Source organism: Phascolarctos cinereus, unplaced genomic scaffold (genome assembly GCF_003287225.1).
Source record: "Phascolarctos cinereus isolate Bilbo 61053 unplaced genomic scaffold, phaCin_HiC Scaffold_1;HRSCAF=81, whole genome shotgun sequence".
Lineage (NCBI taxonomy): Eukaryota > Metazoa > Chordata > Mammalia > Diprotodontia > Phascolarctidae > Phascolarctos > Phascolarctos cinereus.
In genome coordinates this window covers 163,019,755-163,039,556 of record NW_027555514.1, presented here as the reverse complement: position 1 = coordinate 163,039,556, position 19,802 = coordinate 163,019,755, and positions in this window count along the sequence as shown.

The window sequence follows — 19,802 nt, the reverse complement described above, 5'->3', positions numbered from 1 at the left end:
CAAAATAGAAATGAAAGAATCCACCAATCACCCCTGAAAGAGATCCAAAGGAAAACTTCTGGGAATATTGTAGCCAAATCCCAGAGTTCCCAGGTCAAGGAGAAAATATTGCAAGCAGCCAGAAAGAAACAATTCAAGTATGTGGAAACACAATCAGGATAACACAAGATTTAGCAGCTTCTACATTAAGGGACTGGAGGTCAAAGGAGATAGGATTACAACCAAGAATCACTACCCAGCAAAACTGATATAATCCTTCAGGGGAAAAATGGACATTCAGTGAAACAGAGGACTTTCAAGAATTCTTGATGAAAAAGACCAGAGGTAATAGAAAATCTGACTTTCAAATACAAGACTCAAGAGAAGCATGAAAAGGTAAACAGGAAAGAGAAATCATAAGTGACTTATTAATGTTGAACTGTTTACCTTCCTGCATGGAAAGATGATATTTATAACTCATGAGACCTTTGTCAGTATTAGGGTAGCTGGAGGGAAAAAGAATTATAAGTATGTATATATAAATAGAGAGAGGGCACAGGTTGAGTTGAATATGAAGGGTTGCTATCTAGAGAATAAAATTAAGGGGTGAGAGAGGATTATATTGGGAGAAGGAGAAAGGGAGAGGTAGGATGGGATAAATTATCTCACATAAAACAGACAAGAAAAGGCTTTTACAGTGAAAGGGAATGAGTGAATCTTACTCTCAACAGATTTGGCTTAAAGAGGGAATAACACACACACTCAATTGAGTATGGAAATCTATCTTACCCTACAGGAAAATAGGGGGGAATGGGATAAGAGAGTGGGGGGATGATACAGGTGAGGGCATATTGGGGGAGGGCAGTTATCAGAAGCAAACATGTCTGAGGAGGGACAGGGTCAAAAGAGAGAACAGAATAAATGGGGGGGATAGGATGAAGGGAAATATACTTAGTTTTTCCACAATATGATTATATGTAAGTGTTTTGCATGACTATACATGTATAACCTATATTGAGTTGCTTGCCTGCTCAATGAGGGCAGACGAGGAGGTAAGAAGAGAGAAAATTTGGAACTCAAAGTTTTAAAAACAAATGTTAAAAATTGTTTTTGCGTGCAACTGGGAAATAAGATATACAGGCAATGGGGTATAGAAATCTATCCTGCCCTACAGGAAAATAGAAGGGGAAGAGGATAAGAGAAGGGGAGGGAGTGATAGAAAGGAGGGCAGATTAGGGGAAGTGGTATTCAGAATGCATACCATCTTGGGGTTGGGGGAAGGATGAGATGGGGAGAAAATTTGGAGCACAAAATCTTGTGGAAGTTAATGTTGAAAACTAAAAATAAATAAATAAGACACTAAATTTAAAAAAAATAAAAAAGAAACCCTGCCTTATCCCAATTCTCTCATTTTAAAAATAAGACTGAGGTACAAAGAAGTTAGGTGATTTGGCCAACAGCACAGAATTAGTTAGAACTGCTTAGTAATAGATGGAAGGCTTCAGCTAGGTGACACGGGGAATATAGATTGTAAGACTTAATGTCAGAAAGCCCCTGAATTCAAATCTTGCCTCAGACACTCCTAGTTCTGTGACTCTGGACAAGTCACATAACCTTGCTATGTCTTAGTTTCTTCATCTGTAAAATGGGTTGTTGTGAGGAGCAAATGAGTTAACATGTGTAAAGTGCTTTGCAATCCGTAAAGCTCTATATGAATGTTACCTATTACTATTATCACCATCACCATCATTCTGACTCACAGGCCACCACACCATTATGTCTCCCCTACAATTATGGTCTTCTGGTTTCTATCCCAGCATCTTGCCACTCTGCTTTATTGCCTTTAATGTCAAAATCTAGAAAATCTACATGTTGTTAGAACTCCTGAACGGTGGGAACAGGGAAATGGGGTGAGGGAATCTACAGCAATTGCAGTCTCCACACCACTATAAACCCTTTCCAGAAGAAAAGTAATTAAAGTAATGAATCCTAGAGACGGCAAAGCCATTCATTAATACCGCCAACATTAGCTTAGCTCAACAACAATCCCCCTCCGTATCACCATGTGAACAGTCAAAAGATGATTTGGAAAGGCGAGCAAACTGCTTAGCTGTGGATTTACTGTCTGATAAGGGAACATCCATCACTTTTATGGGGTAGATAATCATGTTATCATCGCCACTCGAGGAGCAGCCAGCTCCAGAGCAGAGGGGAGCAGAGTGGAGAGAGGAGAACTAAACCAGCCTCTGCCTGCTGGGGGGCACTGACTGATCTGCATGCTAATGCTTCCGGATTCACCAGGAGAGGGGCAAAGGTGACTTCAGAAATTTAAGAAATCTGTCCTCTCCAAGCCCTGTGCTCTCGTTCCCCTCATGAGCCTTCTCTCCACTGAGCTTGACAGACATGGGTTGCATTTATTCTTACACAATATGGGCAAGCAGCCATGTAGGAGAGGACAAAAAGCTGGCTTCCCATCCAGGAATACGGGGAGGGGGGGACGAATCAAGTCCTGCCTCTGACACCTGCCGACTGTGTGATCCTGAGCAAGTCACAACTTCTCAGTGCTCTGGGCTGGTTTCCAAGACTACTAAGTTGCAGAGAAGGTACTAACCTGCATAGGTAGAAAAAGCAGAGTAGGGACAGAAGAGAGAAAGGGAAGAGGGAGAAAGAGGGGAAGAGGGGTAAGAGGCAAGGAGGGAAAAGGGAGGGGGGAGAGAGAGAGAGAGAGGAGGAAAAAGAAAGGGAAATATAAGACTTATCAATCAGTATAATGAAATATCCTTAGGATTTAGAGCCGAGAGGATCTTAGAAATCTATCTAGTCAACCACATAGGACCATAGACCTAGAGCTAGAAATCATTTCAGAGGCCACCGAATCCAATCTTTTTTTTACAGATGAGGAAACTGAGACCCAAAAAGGTTCAGTGACTTGGCTCAACCAGTATTCAAATGCAGATCCTCTAATTAGAGATCCAGAGCTCTGCCCATTGCACCTGGTGCTGTACTAGAAGAAACTGGGGATACGAAAACAATAGAATGACAATAATGACCAGCACTTTCACTGGACTTGAACGTCTGCAAAGCACTGTCTTCATAACAAATCAACACAAACATTTTATGCTCATTTTTCATTCGTAAAAACTAAATTCTAAAGTGACTTGCCCACAGCCATAAAGCTAGGAAGCCAGGAACACACCGACAGAGTTGCTTGTGGAACTTATGAGAACGGAAATGCAGTCCTGGCTCTCCCTAATAAACCATACACAACTCACTTAACCTCTCTGGGCTGCCTTTGATTCATTTGTCAAATGGGGGCAGGGGTGAGGGATGGCAAGAGTTGGATATGATGACCTCTAACATCCCTGCCAGTTCTGACATCATATGACTCTCAGAATACAGTGGGGAAGACAAAATAAACAATATGAAAAGATTGTTTTTTAGATGGGAATGAGAACTTATCGATAGAAATATTCCCTCAGATGATGTAGATCACTGAAGTCAAACCCAAATAGAAACAAGACCACTAAACTGTATACAAGGATCCCTGCAGGCTGCATATTGACTTAGAAAAACACATACTAAAATGATCTGTGTTCTATTGTATTTTTATTTACTTTGTCCAGTAGTTCCCAATTCCATTGTAATCTGGTTGGACATATGGCCTTGGGCCCATGTATTTAACCCCCCTGTTGCAAATAACAGCCCATCTATACCTTTTCACACTGTGACTCTTTTCCATAAGGTCCCATCAATCCTCCACTGGATGTTTACTCCGTGTGTTGAGGGATTTCCTCTAAATCTCTCAACTTGATGTAGATACCAATATTGCATGTAGACTATCCATCAGTTAATCCTTCACTCTTGCTACTCATACCCTTCCTTTTCCAGACATATATCTACCAATTGACATCTTTTATTCAACTTCTCCTGTACAAACCTTCTTGGTAATATGTTGCAGCCTATTCACCAAAGCATACCAATATAAAGTCACTCAAAAATTTGACCTTACAAGGAAAATCAAGGGCATGAAAACTACCTGTTGTTCAGATGTATGGACAGCACATTGAACTGCCTAATCAGTACATATATCTTAGGCAGACACTAAAACTGGTTAACAAGCAGGGCCCAGAATTGATCAGGAGGAAAAGAACATTGCCTTAGGGTAAGTCTACAGGATTTCCCCTTGGAACAAGGCCAGTCCTCTAACAACAATATTCTTTGAGTGTTTATACAGGAGAAGTTGAATCAAATGGAGTCCATTTGGAGTCTGCACTGGACATCTTCCAAGATGGTGGTAATTGCCTTTGGTGAGCATATGGTTATGCTTTGCCTCATACTAATAATCAGAGGATCACTGAACAGTAAATGCTAACTCTAACGTTACATATTTCGGTGCTTCCTGTATGATTCTGACATGTGCATAGAAGACATCTTATTGGAGAAGAGCTTTTAAGGTGGAGTTTTGTTCAAGAGAATCAACATTTTTTTAGCCAAAAATAATAAACACAGTGAGATGTATTACTTTACCTTCCCATCAATTGTGTGACTATGAAGTCTGCTCTAGAAAATCATCTGTAAATTCCTGATTCTCCTTTCATACTCATACATTGAGTATATAGAATAGTTTAAAAAGGCCAAGGTCACCTACTGCATCCTGGGCTATCACTAGTCATCTTGACTTTTGTCTTGCCACTGGACTCCAAAGACTCTGGAGGAGAGAGTGAGGCTGATGACTTTGCACGACTCTGACTCTCTTAAATCTAACTTATAGGCAAATTAAGACATCACCTTCATGTCATCGGTCCTCTTTAAGAATGAGGAATGAACAAGGATATTCTTACAAAGATTTTCTTTTGATGGGAAAGTAGTCTTACAGGTTGGTTACTGATATTTTCTCAGTTGCCTTTTATTTTGTGGAGGGAGAGGTAATAATAACATTAGTGTTCTTTTCTAAGGATTTGGTGTTCTTCCCTCTTCCAGATATCTTGAGAATACATTCCTTAATATCCTCAAGACTGCATCAACTCCAAGAATAGACCTCTTCTGAATATACTGGTCTGGTCCAGCTGCTGTTCTTTTCTTTGTATTGTTTAGTCTCATTTCTGCTTCCAAAACACAGCACATTGAAGATGTTAGAGTTAGATTGAAAATGTTACAACTCCGTGCTCACTGATTTCTTTCAGAAATCTTTACAGATTTTTCCATTTTTGGTCTGTTATCCTTCTTACTTTCATCCTTAAAAGCCCTTGGGATGATCTGGCCTAGTTGAGTCTTACTCCAATCCTTCTATAAATTTTTTTTGCCTTCTACTGCATCTTATTATTTTATAAAATAAAGAGGCTCAATCTTCCTCCATCCACCTTTATAAGATTTTGCTATAGATATTCAGTGCTATAGATATTCCCATAGCAAAAAGATCAAATGTCAGCTGAGATGAATTTTAGGTTTTTTGCTCTCCTCATTTTGGTGGTACTTCTTTAAGAAATGGTGATTGATATATTTTGGTTGAACTTACCTAGGAAATGTTGATATTTTATGAGTATATCTATTCCATTATCTACTTCCCATTTGGGGACACTAATAATTGTTTAGGTAGGTCAGGTTCAAGTCGTCTCAATCTTCTCATTTTTATTATTTCTATTTTGACATAGATTTTGATCTTTGCTTAACAAATCAATGGCCTCACTATATACAGACCTCTGATTCAAAAATGATTCAGACATTGCTAACCTGTCCTTTTCCATCTGTTATAATGTAGTAAAAATTTTTGTGATGCTATTTGGTGCTTGCTATGTTAACATATCCCAAATCACTTTATGAAGAAAGTATTCATGATATATAGGTGTGAGTCGCTTGTGAAATCTATAAGCATTTGGCACCACTCATTTCTTACTCCTGTGTATTCCAACACACTTTTCACTCTTTGCATGCCTATTGAAGTCACTGAGTATTAAAATATTATTATTAGCTTTTCATCTGGACTTTTAATTTCAGTGCTATAGGAAACTCAGTATGGAAACTGTTGGCATAAATCAACAATTCACCTGCAGTACATTCTTGTTAAAGTATATGTGGATTTAATTTGGAAAGTCTTATTAAGTTCTTTTTTGAGTTTCTCTTCTTCTTCTTCTTCTTCCTCTTCTTCTTCTTCTTCTTCCTCTTCCTCTTCTTCCTCTTCCTCTTCTTCCTCTTCCTCTTCTTCCTCTTCCTCTTCCTCTTCTTCCTCTTCCTCTTCCTCTTCCTCTTCCTCTTCCTCTTCCTCTTCCTCTCCTCTTCCTCCTCCTCTTCCTCCTCCTCTTCCTCCTCCTCCTCTTCCTCCTCCTCCTCTTCCTCCTCCTCCTCTTCCTCCTCCTCCTCTTCCTCCTCCTCCTCTTCCTCCTCCTCCTCTTCCTCCTCCTCCTCTTCCTCCTCCTCCTCTTCCTGCTCTTCCTCTTCCTCCTCTTCCTCCTCCTCTTCCTCCTCTTCCTCTTCTTCTTCCTCTTCTTCTTCCTCTTCCTCCTCTTCCTCTTCTTCTTCCTCTTCCTCCTCTTCTTCCTCTTCTTCCTCTTCTTCTTCTTCTTCCTCTTCTTCCTCTTCTTCTTCACCTTGTACCAAAAGCTGGCAAAGAAGCTGTAATTTCCTCCACAGTGGTATTTTTGCAAATGTTTGTCAAGAGTGCTACAATTCAATTCACTATAACAAGGATTTGCAGCTATCTGATAGCAGGGCAGTATGTACAGCACTGTTTTGGTATAAAAAAAGTCTCAGGAAAAAGATCCAAGAAACTTACATTATATTGAATTCTATCTGCAAGAGTAGATGAGCAAGTGATCCATAAAACATTTTTGTTGTCTTTGGATGCATGATAAAACCAACTTTTCGAACTCCTTCCCATTTCTGTCTGTCCAAGTAGAGCCTGGGAACCAGCCTTCCATTTTGCTGGAACGTTTTTGTTTTTTTTTTTTTTGTCTTCTGGTTTCATTTGTAATGAGAATGTCAAGATTGACCCAATTCAATTCCCTCAGTCATGTCAATCCTTGTCAGTAGACAAGGATCTCATACTTGGAGGAACAATAGCTAAATTAATGAGAGAAAGTGGGGCAGGAGGGAAGGGGGAAGGGGAGGGAGAAGCGAGGCTAAGGAGGAGAGGGGGAGACAGGAAAGAGAAGGACTGCTTCTTCACCCTGCTCCATCTCCCAGCCCATTTTTAAAAGTATCTTTCATTAAGGAAAGTGACCACTTATTCTATCTACGAAAATGGCATAAGAGAAAGTGGGATTAAACTACAGCTTGAGAAAGTTTAAGTTAGATGTAAGAAAGAACTTGGCAGTGAGGAATGTTATATATTAGAATGGGCAACCAGGGGTGTTATGTAATCTTTTATTCCAGAAGTCTTTTAAAACAAGGCTAAATGTCTTCATTGAGGTCCATCTCCAGTCATCCTGAACTATATATCTCAACACCGTACCCAGATGGCTCCAGAGGAGAAAGAGAGGCTGGTGACTTTGCACAGCCCTCCCTCACTTAAATCCAATTCACTTGCATGTCATGGCATCACCTCCCTGACATCATGTCCTCTTTGAGAACAAAGGACAAACAAAAACAGGTCCTCAGCAGTACAGTTGGTTTAGGTACAGTACCGTTAGAATGTCAGCTCTTTGAGGACAGTGGTTGTCTTTGCTTTTTCTTTGTATTCCCAGGAGCTAACACAACACTTCGTTGGCATTGTAAGCGTCAACTGCTTAATAAATGCTTTATTGATTGATGGATCACAGTCCTGTTTGAAGGTAGAGGATCAAATTAGGATGGACTAGGTGGATTCTTCCCTTACAACTATGCTTTCTGTGAACACTTAAAAATAATAATAGTAACAATAGCAATAGCTGATGTATATACATGTAGAGAGAGAATTTAACACTTTACGTTAAAGATGTATTAAGGATTTTGCAAAAGAAAAATAAATTTAAAAGGTTGAAAAGAGGAAGAAAAGGAGAGAAGGGAAAAAAGAGAGAAAGAAAAAATTTACAGCATCCAGCTAGAGAAAGCCAACTTGCCAAGTGGAAGTCTCTCATTAATTAAAGCAGCTGAGTAATAACTTCTACAGAAATTGGGATTTTGAGTAGAAATGCCAAAAGCACAGACCTTTTGCTTTCAGAGAACAGTGCTGTCGGGCACCACTGTAGCACAAGCCCCAAATGGCCGTGTGCCCTAACTATGAGATCGAAATAGTCACTCGGTGCCATCCTTGCCTGTTAATTGCTGTATGGAAAGTGTTCCCTGTACGCTTTTTTTTTTATCTGTTTGCTTTAGGAGAGGTACCTACCTCCACATACCTCCCCCTTAGCACCCCCACAGGGCGACAAGCCAGGCTAAGCTGCCAACCCTCAACGCCAAGCTCCGCTGCTCTGCAGCTTCCTCGCTTCCTGCAAACAGTGGCATCTGGGTCTTTGTCTGGCTTCCTGTCTCCCTCTTTGGTGGGCTCTGCTGCAAGGAATGGCAGGGCCCAGGAGCAGCTTGGAAAGCTACTGCTGAATGACCCTAAAGAAGGCATGATACTGCTCCTGAAAACCCCACCACAGAGCATCCTTTGCCTCTTCCCTTCCCAGTCAACAAACCCACTGGCTGGCTGAAATGCATTGGCAGGAAATCCTTGTGAAAGCCCCTGCCCCAGGAAATATGCCTGCCTTTTTGGCTTGTGAAGTAGTAGAAAGAACACTGAACTGATAGCTTTGCTACCTGGGTGACGTTGAGCAAGAATCTACCTCATCTCTAAAATGAGGGGCTTAGATGCTATTATTGTACAGCTAAGATCTTGTCTAATTTTCAGTCTACAGACTCTGATCCTATTGTGTAGCATAAATGTCACATATTCACGACTATTCTGGTTATGAATAATAAGAAAGGGGAAGAAGAAGAATAAAGAGCATGCCAGACTCTACTACTTTTTCCTTAGTCCAGAGGCAGACTATCTTGGACAATGATTGGGCTTGTGGGGTTACCAACATTTTTCATAAGTTTCTGAAAGGAGATACGGGATATTGTGTACATGATACAGCAACTCCTTCTTCCCCTCCCCCACACAGTCCCATATCACCACAGTCAGGGTCATATCACTACAGGTTTTACAAAGAAAATGGGATTTGAATGCAAAAATATTTATTAAGCAATTAAAATGGCAAGGCATTGTACACTGGAAACAGAGATAGTCTTCGTCCTCAAACAGATTACATTCTAATGGGAGAAGACAACAAATTAACAAGAAGTGGGGGTAGACCCGAATGGCATTGTACCATGAGGAAGAGGCGTGTAAGTGGCTGGTGTGAAGGTTGCGACTCTGCCACCAATCAGAGTCAGAGGACCCAGGGGTGAAGTCTAGTGTTTCATTGGGAAGGAGATAAGGATGGTGGCTGGAGAGCAAGCAGAGGGCATATTATGAAGAAAATTGGGGACTAGGATTTCAAGTGTGGACAGATAGCAAAGCAGGGACCATCCAGTCTAACCCTTTTACTTTACAGTTGAGGAAACCGAGGTCCAGATGTGAAGTTCAAAAGCTAATTGAAGTAGAACTGATACTAGAAGCATTCTAGTCCGGACAATAGAATGAGGAAAGGCAAAGAGCTGGGAATCGGCAATATAGCGGCAAGAGAAATGATTTGGAGTCCAAGGACCTGGGCTGGAATTCCATCTCTGCTACTTATTACCAGTGTGACCTTTGCCAAGTCACTGTACTTGCTTGGCTTACCTTCTATAAGAAGCCTTCCCTAATCCCTCTTAATTCCAGTGCTTTTCCTCTTTTACTTATTTACTGTTCATTCCACATACAACTTGTTTTGTATATATTGGTTTTCATGTTGTCTCCTCCACTAGATTGTAAGCTCCTTGAGAGTAAATACTGTCTTTTGCCTCTTTTTGTGTCCCCACCTCTTGCTTGCTGTTTGTCCTTCGCTCTCGAAGGACATCAGGGAGGTGATGCCATGACACGCAAATGAATCCGATTTAAGTGAGCGAGGGCTGTGCAAAGTCACCAGCCTCACTTTCTCCTCTGGAGCCACATGGCTCCAGTGGCGGGACACAGATCAGGACAGTGGGAGATGGCCCAGCATGAAATGAGGGACCTTGACCTTTTCAAGCTAAGATCTTTAACAGGTCACTTAGCATAGTGCCTGGAGAACATAGTAGGCACTTAATAAACGTTCATTGAATGGAATTTCCTATTTATCCCATATATAGCTTGATATATATTTGTTTGTGGGCTGTCTCACCTATTGGATTATAAGCTCCTTGAGGAAAGGAACTATCTTTTGCTGCTTGTATCCCCAACATATGGCTGACACATAGTAGGTACTTAATAAATGGATGTCGATCAATTGGACCTTGGTTTCCTCTTCTATAAAATAAGAAAGTTGTACTGATCAATTTCTGAGCTTCCTTCCAGATGTAAAACTATGGTCCTGGTGTATAAGGCATGTTTAGGAAAGAATGAATAGGCCGGTCTGATGTGAACATAAAGAACATAAAGTTAAAACCAAATTATAAAAGATCTTGACTGTTAGGAATTTATACTTAATCCTATGGACAGCAGGGGATCATTGAGGGTTTCTGAGCTAAAGAATTATGTGATGGTAGAAATAATTTAAGATTAATCTGGAAGCAATGTGTAGGATGGATTTGATGTGGGGAAAGAGGAGAGGCTGGGAGACCAGATGAGAGTCTACTTGATGTAGGCTACATGTGATATTTCAATGTGATATTACATGGGATAATAATAGAAATGAAAAAGGGGAGAATTTGAGGAACATTTTTTTTTAAATGTGGTGGGACTTGGTAATTTATTAAATTTGGTAGGTGAGGAAAAAGGTAAGTTAAGGATCATCTCCAGATTCAGAGCCTGGGTGACTGAACTCTTATTTTTATGTTATCTTAATTACATACTGGCTTATAATATCAAATAATTAATTCATGCAGGTTAGCTTTATCTTCCCAAAAACATCCTAAGCTCATTGGAATATGAAAACATCAAAGTCTTTTCCTCAGTCTCCTGAGAGCCCTTTGCACAGTACTGCTGGGCATAGAGTAGCTGCAGGGTTGATCCAATTAAATTTCCATTCAACAAGCATTTATTAAGCACTTACTATGTGCAGGGCACTGTTCTAGGCACTAAGGGGGCATACATTTTAGCTAAGCCAGGGGTGGGGAATCTGCAGTCTGAAGGCCACATGTGGTCTTCTCAGTCCTCAAGTGAGGCCCTTTAACTGAATCCAAACTTCACATAACGAATTGAGACCATGGTGCCCCACCCCTGCATCACCCTGACATTAGGTGAGGTATTCATGATGCCGCTTCTCAGAAGGACCATGTACAAGGTTAGATGTGGTAGTTAAGTGGTGCCTGGACTTGGATAAAAACACTGCACCTGGAGTCAGGAAGACATGAATTGAAATCTGGCCTCAGTCACTTACTGGCTACATTCCAGGGTGTGTTCCCTGCTCCTCTCACCCTCTCCCAACCCTGGCCTCATCTCAGTTGCCTCATCTGTAAAACAAGGATAATAATATCACCAACCTCCCAGGGTTGCTATAAAGATGAAAGGAGTTAATATTTGTTAAACACTTTGCAAACCTTAAAGCACTATAAAAATGCTGGTGATTATTAGCTAGCTGCTACTTGTGTGAGAAAAGAAGCTTTAAGAATCCATAAGCCAAGAATCTCCAGCTCCAGTGTCACAAAGTTTTGGTCACTGGTTCACCCAAATCTGGAGCCCATCGTTCCTAACACAAGACTCTTAAGGCCCGAGCCTCAGTCATCTGTTCCTATGGGTGTGGGGGCCTTTGGACTCACGTCACTCAACTGGCTGGTGGGAATGGAAGGAGGGAGAGTAATCATCCCAGCAAACACTCATAACCTCCTTTTGCCATTAAGCGTCAGAGAAATGCTAAATAATGACATGCTTTCATACCAACTATTCCCCTAGAAGCCCATTTGCTAATGTTGTATTTTTAAGTGTACATTTGCAGGAGAGGGGGAGAGTGGGGGGGGTGGGAAAGCAGCTGAAAAGAAGGGTAAAAACAAAGGTTTCCCCAGCCCATACCCAGCCTCTACTTCTCCATGAGACTCCCCCAAGCTTGACACAACCAGCACCAGAAACAGAAGGCTGTAATTAAGTGAGGCTAGCTGATGCTGATGCTCAAATTAAACTCCCTTAAAGGAAGGGGAAAAAAAAACCATTTTCAATAAAGAGAGGCTAAACTCAGCATGTTTTAGCCATTACTGTAGCTCATTTCTTCTAGGAGGATTAGCAACTATGAAGTGTGGGGTTGGGCAATTGTGATCCAGCCAAGTATTTGAAATAGCCTTTCCCCCTCCCGATTTCATTAAAATGGCACCATTGTGGTTTCTTCCAATGGGATCTACACCCACACACAAACACACCCTCACTCATGCATCCTCTCTCTCTCACTCACAAGCGAGCACAATAAGAACCCAGTGAGAATTTAATACCCCTTTTACAATCCATAGGGGCTTATTTAAAAATTTATAAAATGACTTCTTCCTTCCATTTCTGTTGTGGTGGGTTTGAAACTTAGAAGGCATGACTGTCTTTAAAAAGAAGGAAAAAAACTGTCTTCCTTGGCTCAGAGGATTGGTTCAGAGTTTGTGGAAGTGACTTGTGAAGACCAGAGGTAGGAGGGAAAAAACGGCTTAGGAACATTGACAACCACAGGACGAGAGCTCCCCACTCCAAGCAGGGGACTTAAAAGGGGCTTAAATCTCTAGTTAAGACATGAAGCTTTAAAAAGAATCAAGGGTAGAGGGTCAGAAAGGTCCAAGAGGAGGAGGAATAATGATGTCTGTAGCCTGATGCTTTCAAATGAAATCCTGACATTCTCAGATACTAATTTTGAGAATGAAGGACCACCAACAACAGATGCTAAGACGGGAAAAGAGAGGGACAAAGGGAGAGAGAGATGAAAGGAGGGTAGAAAGGAAGGAGAGAAGGATGAGCGTCAGAAACAGATTTCAGCCCAAATCTACACTCCTTCATGAGAACCAGGGAAATTTGCAGCTCCCTACATCTGCACTAGATAACCTTGAAGAAATTTGAGTACTCTGGGGTCCCTCCCATTCCTCCATTTTACCACAAAGAGCAAAGACACCTCAAATCAAAAAGAAACCCCATTTCTAAATTAGCCAAATACAGAAATACCCTTGGTGTCCCTAGATTTTCCTTTTAGCACCTATACTGGGCTACCATCCAACCTCACATTGTGCCTCGGCTCTCATTCCTACTTATAGTGCCTGGGAAATACCTTAGTTTCCATAATTGGTTTTCCTGAAAAATATTCTGAGGGTCGCTAAGTTTAGATCAGCTCAAAACCATAGCTCACAAGCCCCCACTGATCTGTGTGCTTTTCCTAAATACTCAGAGCTTACAATTAGTTCAAACAGACGCATTTAATGAAATAGCGTATTAGAGAAGTAATAAAACGTTTCCCCCACAAACCTGGTGCACACTCTCCTACAAATGTTGTTGTTCATCTTTCATTTTTGAAGAAGATCAATGACATCATAGGATGATGTCTTGACTCTCGGGTGAATTGGATTTAAGTGAGGCAGAGTGGCACAAAGTCATCAACCTCACCCTCTCTTCCCGAGTCAAAGTCCTGTGGCAGGACAAACATCAAGAATGGTGATGTCCCTGGATGCGTCTTCAATGTGTGACCAACCTTTAAGTCTTTAGGCCTGCTTCTACCACCTTCATGGGCCATTGGAACAAATTGTTCTCAGTTGCCCATCTCAGTGGGGAAGTCTTCACATGCTTGAGGCAGACATCCCGCTTACCACACTGACAGGTTTGGGACCTGTCAGTCGCCCTCAACCTGGTTTAGCCCATCTGCTGAGATGGTCTATTGGGGTGTAGCCACGGTGCATGCTACAACTTCTTGGAGCCACAGGTAAGAGTTGAGTGCCAGGTTAAATACCAACCCTACAAAGGGCTTGGCAAGCCCCCCCACCAGAGGTGCTAGGCCTCCTGAATGCCCTCTACTCCTACAAATACATCTATCATCAGTGAGAAAAGTAAACTCCTCTAGAGAGTATGAATAGACTGGTACGCTCACAGTAAGGTAATGCATGTGGAGTGGTCCATGTAAATAATATGAATTGCTAGGGAACTATGTGGAGGGGCACATATAGAGAAGACACAGGTGATCAGGCTGCACATGTAGGAAATATGGATAGCTAGGTCACATCCACAGAGGGGCAATTCACATTTCTGGTGCTTCATGGCCCGGATGCGTCTTCTGGTTTCTCCATGGTGCTGCTCTGGCTGGGCTTGTTCCCCACTGCTTTCATGTGACGTGGAGTACCGATCAGTCACGTGTTCTGCTCTATCCCTGATGGTCTCTTAGCCACTGCTGAATGGCGACCAGCTGGTACTGTGGGCACTGCTGATTGCTGCTAGGGACAGGTCCACCAAGCACAAAGTTGTGGAGTTCTAGTTTCTAGTTTTTGTCTTATCCGGAGTCTTCACTTGGGCTGCTGCCTCTTTCTCGTAAGAGGAATGGGTTCTGCCATCATTCTTTTTAGCTTAAAGACTATAGACTTCTTTCTATAGCTTTTTTTAACTTTATTTGTAATTTATGACATAAAACAAGTATTTCTAAAACATTGTACAATAAAAAAGATGATTATGCATGAAACTGCAAATCTACTATGCACAACTTGGTATTCCTCTCAAGTATACAACAAAATTATCACATAAATTTCTTTTTTTTTCTTTCCTCCTCCTTTCCCCCTGCCCTAGAAATGGCTACCATTAGACACAAATAGGCATATGTGTATATACACGTGTAACATGTACACATATATAAAAATTATTCTATATGTACTTCTATTTATCAGTTCTTTCTCTGCATACAGATAATGTCTTTCTTCATATGTCCTTTATAGTTCATTTGGGCATTTATAATAGACAAAGTAACTTACTACTCAAAGTCGTTCTTAAAACAATATTGCTGTTATTTTTGGCACGTGCTCTTGGTTCTGCTCATTTCATTATTTTCTATAGCTCTTAAAAAAAATCAAAAAGCCAAAAACCCAGATCCTCATACCTGAAACCATCAAACTAAAGAGGAAAACCTCCAAGTGACTTTTCTTGCCATAGGGATTGTTTTGAATTGCAGCTATAATGGACAAATACTCTCCAGAAGAAGATTCCTTGTCCTAGGCACCAATCCCTTTGGAACTCAGAGCAGTCTTCAGCAAAGTATTACTCTGAGATTTAAATTAATTTAACCCCTTCCTCTACTTCTGTTTACTAAGGGCAGGGTCTCTGTCAGGAGACTTAATCCGACTTAAGGTTAATTATCCCTTACAGGGATCTTGTGCCCCAAAACCCATATCACAGGGGTGATATGAGAAAGAAACCTCTCAGAGCTATGAGTTCTAACACACTGCAGCTTTTTTAGGAGCTGAAAAATGCTTTGGGCTTGTTATGCAAATGATAAATCTGAGCAAGCATCAAAGCTAAGGGCAGAAGGCAAGGTCAGTCTTCCTCCTGCCCAGCAGCATTCTTGTCTTTTGTGTGTATGGCCAGCAACAAGTCACCTACAGGTCACAGCCCCCACTTCAGGCCACCCTCTGTAGACAAAATTCCATTCTTTCTCTTCTCCCTCTTTTTCTCTTCTCTTCCTCCCCCCTCCTGTCTTTTCCCTTTTCTTCCCTTCTCCTTTCTGATCATCCCTTCATTTGTCCAACAAACATCCACCAGGCTTGAGCGAAATGAACATATAAACAGGATATTCTCCCACAATGCAAGGAGCCTATCATCTAACATGGAGAATCATAACTCATATTTATATAGCTCTTTATAAAACACTTTCCTTACAATGGTCCTGCGAATTAGCCAGAACAAAAATACTGTTCTCTTTTTACAGAGAAGGAAACTGAATATAATTTTTGTGGTGGTAGGAACCTAACCCCCTATTTCCCGTAGCTTCAACGTAACAACATTTGTGTTTTTCACTTGTGTGCCATTTTCTAGCAATGTTACCCCACAAACACTGAAGACTGACTGTATAATGTTCCAGTGGCACTGTCCTCGATGATGTTGTTTCACCTTTTCCTATTTTCATAAAGCCAATTATAGACACTAGGCAGGGTATAGATGTAGGCAACTAAGAGATACAGTAGTTATAAAGCACTGAACCTGGAGTCAGGAAGACCAGAGTTCAAATCCTACCTCAGGAACTTACTAGCTCTGTAACCCTGAGCATGTCATTTAATCTCTATTTGCTTCAGCTTGTCCATCTGTAAAATGGAGATAATAATAGCATCTACCTCTTGGTTGTCGTGAGGATCAAATGAGACATTTACAAAACTCTCAGCATAATACCTGTCACGTAGTAGGCACTGTATAAAAGTTATTCATTATTGTTGTTATTATTATTATTGCAAGTGAGCAGAAAGAATGGTAGCATGGCACTGGTTTCTTCTTCTAGCACAGGTAATGCCGCTGCCAGTAACAGGAGATCACAATCTGAGTCACTCACTCAGTGGCCCCTGGGGGCCCAGATTATACACCAACTAGAAGAACTGGGCCATTGGGTTCTAAATTAAACTACTCCCCTAGGTCTTTGCTTTCTCTAGTCACTGGACTCATTAAAGCTTGCATAATGAGCCATACCCTATTCCTAATGGCCTTCAAAGTCAATGAAGGGGAAGGACCAGCCATTCTCTACCTCTACACCAAAGAGAAAATAAGAAGAAAGCATTGGCTGCATCCCCAAAGTTTTCAGTATTAAGCAAGAATCTCAATATGGTATAGTGGAACAAGAATAAGATCTGGAGTTAGAAGAATACAAAGGTTCAACTTGTGACTCTTTGACCTTAGGCAAGTCAACTCATCCTTCTGGACCTCAGTTTCCTCATCTGTAAAAAGAAGTGACTGAACTATTACATCTATTACATCTCCTTCCAGGCCTAAGAGTCTAGAGAATAGGGCAGCAGAAAGCCTGTTGGACTTGGATTCAGGCAACTTGGTTCACATTCTAGGTATGACACTTTTCAATTACGTGATCTTTGTGAAAATGAATACTTTGATTTGTTTGAGCCCCACTTCATCCCCAGTTACCCAAGTAACCAAAAGAACTGTATGCTAATTGGCTGTATTGGCTTGACACACCAAAAGTCCTTTGTGGTGACCAAGAGTAAACCTAGCTGGATGTGCAGAAAATCAGCAACTCTGAGGTCAATTAAGCTCATACTAGCTTTGAAGCAGACCTTGAGCCATTTCGTGGGTTATGGAGCTTCAAGATATATCCTTATCTTCAAAGACTTTCCTGACTGCAGGTTATGAGATTATGGACATATACTGTTTTGTCATTTTTTGGAGACTTTATCTTCAGAGATCCTCTCAGAATATCCTGTTTTCAGAGACATCTCCTTATCAAGCCTTGAACTCTGGACTGCTTATCACCAAGGATAACTTCTGATTTCTGTATCAAAGGGCCATAACTCTGACACCTGGAATTCCTCACTCCTCCCCCCCCCCCGCCTTGAGAATGGGACTCACTCATTCTTTTCTAAGCCCACCTTTTTCCCAAAACTCCTTACCTTCCTTTGTTTAAAAGGTATATAAACTCTTCCCATCCATTACCTGGAGTTTTGTTGAATACAGGCTGGAAAGCACCTATATGCATGTTTTTTCTTCTCTGCTTAATAAAAAAACTTTTCTTTAATTTGACAGGCATCATCTTCCTCTGGCTTTCTTCCCTTTAGGGAAAAGGGAGGTTGTAATCCCAAAAACTTTGGGGAAAGAGAGAGCTAAAATCCATCAAGAGATCATCTGCCTTTATTTACACTACTTTACTTACCAACCTCATTTCTTCATCCACAGAATGAGGCCAAGAGGACTAGTACCATCTACTTCAAAGGTTTGTCATAAGTCCTGAACATTCAAACAAGGCTCCTGGGGCATGATTCTTATCAGTAGGACAGGCCCTCATGTGCCCACAACATTTACATCCTACCCAAATTCAGCCCAGAGGCAGGCAAATAGTCCAAATAGCCTTTTCAAGTTCCTTCTAGCTTTACAATGTTTGTACTGCCCACATTAGCATTCCAGTGCAAGCAGCTCTGGTCTAGCAAACAAGGCAGGGTCTAGTCAGGTCTTCTTGTAGACAAACTGTAAAATATCTTACCTAACTTTGTAAATTACCATGTCTAAGTGTTCTGGAGGAGGTAGGTTGCTAAACTATAAAACTGGTGACATGGTAGTTTACAAAATAATTATCTATATTTAGCAGTATGTGAGTTACTGGGGGTTCTTGACATCTACAGCTACTTTGTAATAGAAAACATTCTGGATTAAGGATGGTGTAGAGCAGAGATGGGGAACCTGTGGCCCTCTAGGTCCTCAAATGTGGCCTTTGTTCTGTGAAGTTTGGATTCAGTCAAAGGGAAGCCCTAGAGGGCCACATGTGACCTCGAGGTCACAGGTTCCCCACCCCTGCTCAAGAGGAAGAACTCCCCCTCCCTTCTTGACCATGGGGCTCAGTCTAGGGACTGCATGGGATAAATTCCTTACATCTCTCATATATCCATCCTGCCTGTTCGACCTTATTCTCCCTGCAGCAGATAGCTCTAGGCCTGTGTAAAGAAGACCTGAGTTCATATCTGACCTCAAACACTTACTAGCTGTGTGGCTTGTGTTTGCCTCAGTTTTCTCATTTGTGAGGTAGGGATAATAATAGCACCTACCTCCCAAGGCTATTGTGTAAGGATCAAATGAGCTCATAATTGTAACATACTTAGCCCAGCACCTGGCATATAGTAAGATCTTTATAAATACATATTATTATCATTATTATTATTATTCCTTCCTTCTCCAAGAATGCCTCCTCACTCCTAACTACATAATGGTTTGTTAGAAATAAGATCACCTTAAAAAAGTGATACCTATAATCAAAAAGAAAAAGAAAAATAATTTAGAGCAGGGAAAAGTCAGAAGCCCAGGCTTAGATATTAAGCCTAGAAAAGCCCTCTGAATGTTTTCAATGTGGAACACTCTTCATCGACAAGGTGAGTTATTTCCAAGTGATCCCATTAAGGCTCTGTATATTAAACAGGGAAAATAGGAAAGGCCACACAGCTCTCAAACCTCCCTAAACCACCAGGATGAAAAACACTTAATAGGATGTAGGGCTAAAAGCACTGGGCTCCAAAAGGAAATTCTTTCTATTCTAGGCCCCGATTAGGTGTGATATGCCAATATTTGAAATGAGAAGGGATTGGGGGGGAAAAGCCACAAATAATTAAAGGTTTAAGGAAAAGTCAAACTGGAATGATTCTTGAATAGAGGACCTCTGCCACTTCAGGACTCTGGGAAAGTTACTTCACCTTCCAGCCTCAGCAATGAGGGGATTGTACTTCATGACCTCTAAGGTCCAGCTCTAAATTGATGATGGTCTTATGACTCCTACTCTTACGTCTACAATCCTAGAAATTAAGTGTTACTAGATGCCCATCAATTCTAGAATTTTCTACCAACTTCTGGATCCCAACACCCATCAGGTGCTTGTCAATCAATAAAACTAACCATAAAAAAATACTTGCCCATTCTTAGAATTTAATGCACTTGGGGGTAGAGAGGCATGGAAGGGGTGTGTGTAAAAGGTGCTCCACAGAACCAGAACTAGGGGCAGGCAGAATAGGAAACTGCCCAAGGCACGTCAAAGGATCATGAATATTGAGCTAGAAGTGACTTTAGAGGTCACAGAATCCAATCTGCATTTTACAAATGAAGATATGGAGACACAGAGAAGTTAATTGCCTTGCTCAAGATC